Raw genomic sequence first — 6505 nt, 5'->3', positions numbered from 1 at the left:
GTCTCCTCTTCTCCAGGCTAAACAACCCCAGCTCCCTCAGTTGTTCCTCACAGGACTTGTGTTCCAGACCCCTCACCAGCCTTGTTGCCCTTCTCTGGACATGCTCCAGCCCCTCCATGTCCTTCCCAAACTGGGGGTCCCAGAACTGGACACAGCACTTGAGGAACAGTGCCAGGACAGGGGAGGAATGCCAAGTACACCAGTGCCAAGTACAGGGGAAGAATGACCTCCCTGCTCCTGCTGGCCACACCATTCCTGACCCAGGCCAGGAGCCATTGGCCTTCTTGGCCACCTGGGCACACTGCTGGCTCATGTCCAGCCTGCTGTCGACCAGTGCCCCCAGGTCCCTTTCTGCCTGGGCACTGTCCAGCCACACCATCCCCAGCCTACAGCAGTGCAGGGGTTATTGTGGCCAAAATACAGGACTTGGCACATGGATTGATTAAACTTCATCTTGTTGGACTTTGCCTATCCATCCAACCATTCCAGGCCTCCCTGCAGAGCCCTCCTACCCTCCAGCAGATCCACACTCACATCCACCTTGGTGTCATCTGCAAAGATGTCCTTGGTTCCAAGGGGCCCCTCAGTGTCACAATGTCCCTTTGGTTACACCAGGCCCTACGCTGTCACACTGGTCTCCTTGGTCCCATGGGGCCCCAAAATGTGACAATGGACTCCTTAGTTCCATGGGATTTCTCAGTGCCACAATGTTCTCATTGGTGCTGCAGTTTCACAGGGGCCCCTTGGTTCCATGGGGCCCCAGGGTGCCACAAAGGCCCCATGGTCACATGAGGTCCCACACTGTCACAATGCTCTCTGTGCTTCCACAAGTTCCCCCAGTGTCACAATTGACTCCTTGTTTCCACGAGGCCACACAGTGTCACCATGGCCTCTGTGGTTCCACCAGGACCCAGTGTCACGGGGACTCCCTGGTTCCATTGGGCCCCAGAGCACCACAATGGAGCCCTGGTTCAATGGGGCTGCACAGTGTCACCTTGGTCCTCTTAGTTCCACGAGGCCCTGCAGTGTCACAATGGCCCCAGAGTGTCCCAATCATCACAGAATGATAGAATCAAATAGGCTGGAAAAAACCTTTGGGATCATCAAGTACAACCAATGCCCTAATACCGCCTTGTCACCCAGACCATGCCACTGAATGCCACTGGAGAGGGACAGTGACTCTGCCACCTCCCCCCTGGCCTGCCCATTCCAATGCCCACTCACCATTTCTGTGAAGAACTTCTTCCTCTTGCCCAGCCTAATCCTCCCCTGGTGCAGCTGAAGGCTGTGTCTTCTTGTCCTGCCCTCCAGCAGATCCACACTCACACCCAGCTTGGTGTCACCTGCAAATTTGGGGATGGTGGGCTTGATCCCCTCACCCAGATCATCAATGAAGATGTTAAACAGGACTGGGCCCAACACAGATCTCTGGGGGACAGCACCAGGGACTGGACACCAGCTGGGTGCAGCACCATCCCCACCCCTCTCTGGGCCCAGCTTCCAGCCAGCTCTTCCATCTCCCAGCCAGGAGGGAACCTGCCCAAGCCATGGGTGGCAGCTTTTCCAGGGAATGCTGTCAGAGACAGTGTCCAAGGCTTTGCTGAAGTCCAGATGGACACATCCACGGCCTCTCCCACAACCACAGGTGGGTCACCTGGTCATAAAAGGAGATCAGTTGCTCAGGCAGGACCTGCCCCTCTTAAATCCACGCTGGCTGGCTCTGACCCCTCGGCCATCCTGTGGGTGCCCTGTGGTGGCTCTCAAGGTGATCTGTTCCATAACCTTCCCAGACACCGAGGTCAGGCTGACAGGCCTGGAGCTCCCCAGATCCTCCTTCCAGCCCTTCTTGGGGATGGGCTCACACTGGCACCTCCAGTGCTCTGGGACCTCCCTGCTGAGCCAGCACTGATGGTAAATGATGGGGAGCAGCTTGGGGAGCTCATCCACCAGCCCCCTCATCCCTCTAGGATGGATCCCATCTGCTCCCAGAGACACCTGTGAGCATCTGAGTGGCTCAGCAGGTCACCAGCTGCTTCCTCCTGGATTACAGGGGGCTGTTCTGCTTCCTGTGCCCATCTACCAGCTCAGGAGAGCTCTTGTCCTGAGAACAGCCTATCCTAATATTGAAAATTAAAAGAAACAAGATGTTAAGGAGCTTGGCCTATTCCTTATCTTTAGCTACCATATTTTCCACTGTATCCAATTAAGAGTGGAGGTTCTCATCATCCCATAAATTGCAACTGAGTTATTTGTAGAAAAGTTTTCTAATATTTTTCACAGAAGTGGCCAGGTTAATCTATTATTGAGATTTCACCTCTTTCCTCTTTTTTCCTGCATGACTTAGCAACATCCTTAAATGCTTGCTAAGTTGCTGTCATGGTTTGACACTGGCACAATGCCAGTGCCCCCATGAAAATGTGATCCCTACCTTGAATGCTGTGAAGTGGAATCTAGAATAGAGCAAAGCAGGCCCAAGCTTAATAACTGAAAAAAACTTTATTAAGCTACCACTACAAAAGAAAAGAGAAAACTAAAGAAGGGAAAAAAAAAACCACACAAAGATCCAAATGAAAACCTTGCAAAACATTCCTCCTCCCCACCACCCAACTCCAACAAACCACAGTGAGACACAATCTGGACCCCAATCAGGTTTCCACCCTCCAAACAATCGATACTCAGTCCATCGAGGGAACAGAGTCTCTCCTGTGCCACAGACCCCCCAAGAAACACAGCTTCACATCCTGTGTTTCCATGTCACACATGGCACCGCCCGGAGAAAAAAGTTTGCCATGGTGACCCTTCTCCTTTCCATGCACAGTGCTCTCACCACCAATGCGTGGATGGTCACTGCCTTTAGGATTTTTCTTTTCAAGGATGCCCTGCTAAGAGGGGAGAAAACAACAGTTCAGTTTTTCATTGTTTGGGACCACAGTCCCCCCCCCATTTTCCCCTGGGGCCGAGGGCTCAAGAACAGAGATCTTCTCTTCTCTTTCCTTTCCAGGGCAAGGGGGCGCCACCACAAACCCCCTAACCTTTTCTCTGTTCACTCCACTTTTGTCTTTTTTCCCAGCTGAAGCAGGTCTCTTGACTCACTGGCATCCTCCCAAAACACAGTCCCTCTTGGAGGAGAAGATTGGTTCAGGTTGTGGCTAACACGGAAAAGTCCAGCCAAAAGCCACTCCTTGTCCCCCTCCCATCCAGAATTCCTTCTTCCAACATCCCATCCCAGGGTCCAAGGTGTCCCTCTTCCTCTCTTTCAAACTGAGGACGGGAAAGGAAAATTCACAAAGCTTTCACTTCTCAAGGAAGGGTTAAAAGTCCGAACTCCCAGGATGGCCCGATGCCCGGACATCCAGCAACTCCCACACAACTGGGCACCTTGCAGCAGCTCCCCCCGCTCCTCCTTCCTTGCGGCTTTCTCTCTCCCTCTCGGGAGAGGAACTCTGGGGGGGGAAATGGAGACATCCCAGATTTCTTCCACCCTTCCCTCTGCAGGGGCCAGCCCGGTTCCAGTCCTTCCACCACCCTTGGGGCTTTCGGCCTACCTTTCTCAGGCCATGGGGCTTCCCCTCCCCCACCCAGCTCGTGGCTGGGCAGGGGAGAGTTTGCACTGCACGCTGACCGGAACCAAAGAGAGCGAGTTCCCCTGGGAATTCTGCTTTTAACCCCTCTGTGTTCTCAGAGGCGTGTCTACTTTCAATTGGTCAATATATAAATTGACCTCTTCCTTCCGGAAAAAATTCTCTTTCTGTGTCAAACCACGACAGTTGCCTGACCTTCTGTCCAAAGTTGATGCACCCTCTTCTTTCCCCTGAGTTCCCACAAAAGCTCCATGGGCAGCTAGGACAGTCATTTTCCACACCAGCTCATCTTTTGCCACACTGGGACAGGCTGCTCCTTCCCCCTTAAGATTACTTTTTCAAAATGTGCCCTTTGTTCCTGAACCCCTTTGTTTTTAAGGGCTTTTTCCCTTAAAAATATCGGTACCTCATTTGGTACTCCTCAAGTCAGCATCCTAAATAGGCCAAAGACTGCCCTTCCTAATTCCAGTGTGGAAGTTTTGTTGCTGTCCCTCCTTCTTTCACAGATCATTGAAAACTTGATTATTTCATGGTCCCTGTGCCCCAGGCAGCCTCTGAGCCCCACATCTGCCACCAGCCCCTCTGTTTGTGAGCAGCAGGAGACAGAGCTTTCCTTGGGAGTGGAGTGTTACAAAAATTGGGTAAAACAGAAAACTCCTTAACACCAGTGCAGCTTTAAGAAGCAGCATTCTTTATTCAGCTGGGTGCACGGGGGATAGCTCCTCCCAAAGCCGAGCATGCTGAGTACAGGAAAGTTTCTGTTCATGTTCTGTATTTTGCACACATATTCATTGATTGTCCTGGACTAAACACACATCTGATAATCATTTTTCCAGAATCATGAACATATTTCCCCTCCCCAATACCCATGCTGTCTTCTGTCCTGGGGATCTTCCCTGGTGGTCCCTGGTGGTCGTGGACCCCAATGTTCCCGTGGGCCTGGCTGAGCTGGCAGGACACTGAGGCTGGTGAACTTCCAGTTCCCCTTCTCCCACAGTTGGCATTGTGTGGTTTCCATAGGCCTGGGGAGTTGGAGAACAAGCTCCAGTTGTCAGCTCACCTGGTGGAGACAATTCATCATCTGGTGACATGAGGTCACAGAGGGAATGTGACATCACAGAGTGGGCATCAAGCAACTACAGCATTATTGACTGTCTCTGTGACATCAGATAACAGGCTGTGACATAACAGCAGACTATGATATCACAGAGTGCCATCAGAGACCAGCTGTGTGACATTAGAGATCTGGCTGTGACATCTCAGAGCAGGCTGAGACATCACAGAGGGGCTTTGTGACATCCCAGGAGGGCTCTGTGAGGTCACTGGGTTGGTCACTCCGCCCCAGCCCCCCCTCACAGTTTCTCCCAACAAGTCCAATGCTGTTCATGCCCAGCGGAGTCCCTGTTCCCCAGTATCCCCCCAGTCCCCCTGGAGCCACAGCCTCCACCCAAGGATGTTCCATAGGATCCACCCCAGAGCCTGACATGGGACAAGGGGCCAGGGCTGTGTGACCAGGACATCAAGGATGTGGATTATCCAAGTCCCTGTGGCCTGAGTTGAGTTCCCCAGGGCAGGAAAGATGTCTGGCAGCTGGAGCAGGGCTAGGGAAGGGCCTCCAAGGTGGGGCTGGAGCCCTTGGGCTGTGAGCAGAGGCTGAGGGAGCTGGGCTTGTCCAGCCCGGAGCAGGGAAGGCTGAGAGGCTCCTCATCCCAGCCTGGCAGTGCCAGCGAGGAGGAGATGGATAACACAGAGCCAGGCTCTTCACCAGGGGCCTGGTGGGAGACAGAAGCCAATGGGTGGAAGGGGAAACAGGGAAGATCAGCCAGGACAGGAGAAGATGAAATGAGTCAGTTGGTTTCGGCATTTCCTCAACACCAAAAGCAGCCTGACCTCCCTTCTCCATTCACCACTGACAGCTTTGCAAATCAGGAATTGTTTGAGCTCTTTTGCCCCCACTCCAGGATGAGCATCCTGATGCAAGAACTTAACTGTGTTTATATCTATCAGAGAACCATGTAAGTCTAAAATCAGTTTTAGTATGGAAATCACTTGTGGATGGTGGACTCATCAGATGCTGCTGGGATGTTGCACATAGCTCAGGGAAGAGTGTGATTGTTATTAAATTGTGTCCTGTTCTACCATGGTCTGTTGGCCATGAAGAGAAACTTTCTGTGCCTCTGAGTCTCACCAGTTCCTGACCCCAAAGGACACAAACCTGATGAGTTGTGGTTCCCACTCCAGTGCTGGCACTTGGAGCTCCCTCCATCCACAAAGCAGAGCTCCCTTGTCCCAGAAAGTCCCTGACAATGCAGGGATGAAGGAAACAGGACAGGCTGTAGGGATCAGGGGCAGGGCACAGACAGGGATTTGGGGTGGTTGTGAGCCCAGGGCAGGACCCGGCCCTTGGCCTTGGTGAACCTCATCCCACTGTCCTGGGCCCATGGCTCCAGCCTGTCCAGATCCCTCTGCAGAGCTTCCTGCCCTCCAGCACAGCCACACTCCACCCAGCCTGGGCTCACCTGGAACTGACTGAGGGTGCCCTCGATGGCCTCATCCAGATCAGCAATAAAGAGATTTCACTGACCTGGCCCCAGCCCTGATCCCTGGGGACACCCCTGGATGTGACTCCATTCCTCAGCTGCTCTGAGTGCCAGGGAGTGGATGAGGGAAATGGTGGGGAGGGGGTAGGGACAAAGTGTGATTGATTGTCAGCCATGAAGGATCTTTGTCGCTGTTGAGGCAGGACGGGAATTAAGAGACTCTGACTCAGAAGGCTGTTGAGAGTAAACTCCGGTTAATTCAAAATGCACTGCTCTTTTATACAGAGCTCCGCAAGGACCAAATCCATTGGTTCTGAAGTGAAAACAACCCACCACCATTGGTGCAGTGTGGAGAGTTTTGTGGATGAATGGCTTCATGAGAAA

At 52.8% G+C, this 6505-nt stretch overlaps 1 long non-coding RNA gene across 1 annotated transcript; it reads right to left on the bottom strand.

The window, feature by feature from the left end:
• Positions 1–2476: 2476 nt before the first annotated feature.
• On the bottom strand, positions 2477–3536 carry LOC144248013 (uncharacterized). Its single transcript, XR_013341424.1, has 2 exons — positions 3033–3536; positions 2477–2879 (listed from the first exon to the last, which is right to left on the bottom strand). It is a non-coding gene; the product is annotated as an uncharacterized LOC144248013 (long non-coding RNA).
• Between the last annotated feature and the right edge of the window lie 2969 nt (positions 3537–6505).

This window comes from Lonchura striata, chromosome 37 (genome assembly GCF_046129695.1).
Source record: "Lonchura striata isolate bLonStr1 chromosome 37, bLonStr1.mat, whole genome shotgun sequence".
In the NCBI taxonomy this organism is placed as follows: domain Eukaryota; kingdom Metazoa; phylum Chordata; class Aves; order Passeriformes; family Estrildidae; genus Lonchura; species Lonchura striata.
This window is presented reverse-complemented; position numbering and strand designations above follow the sequence as displayed.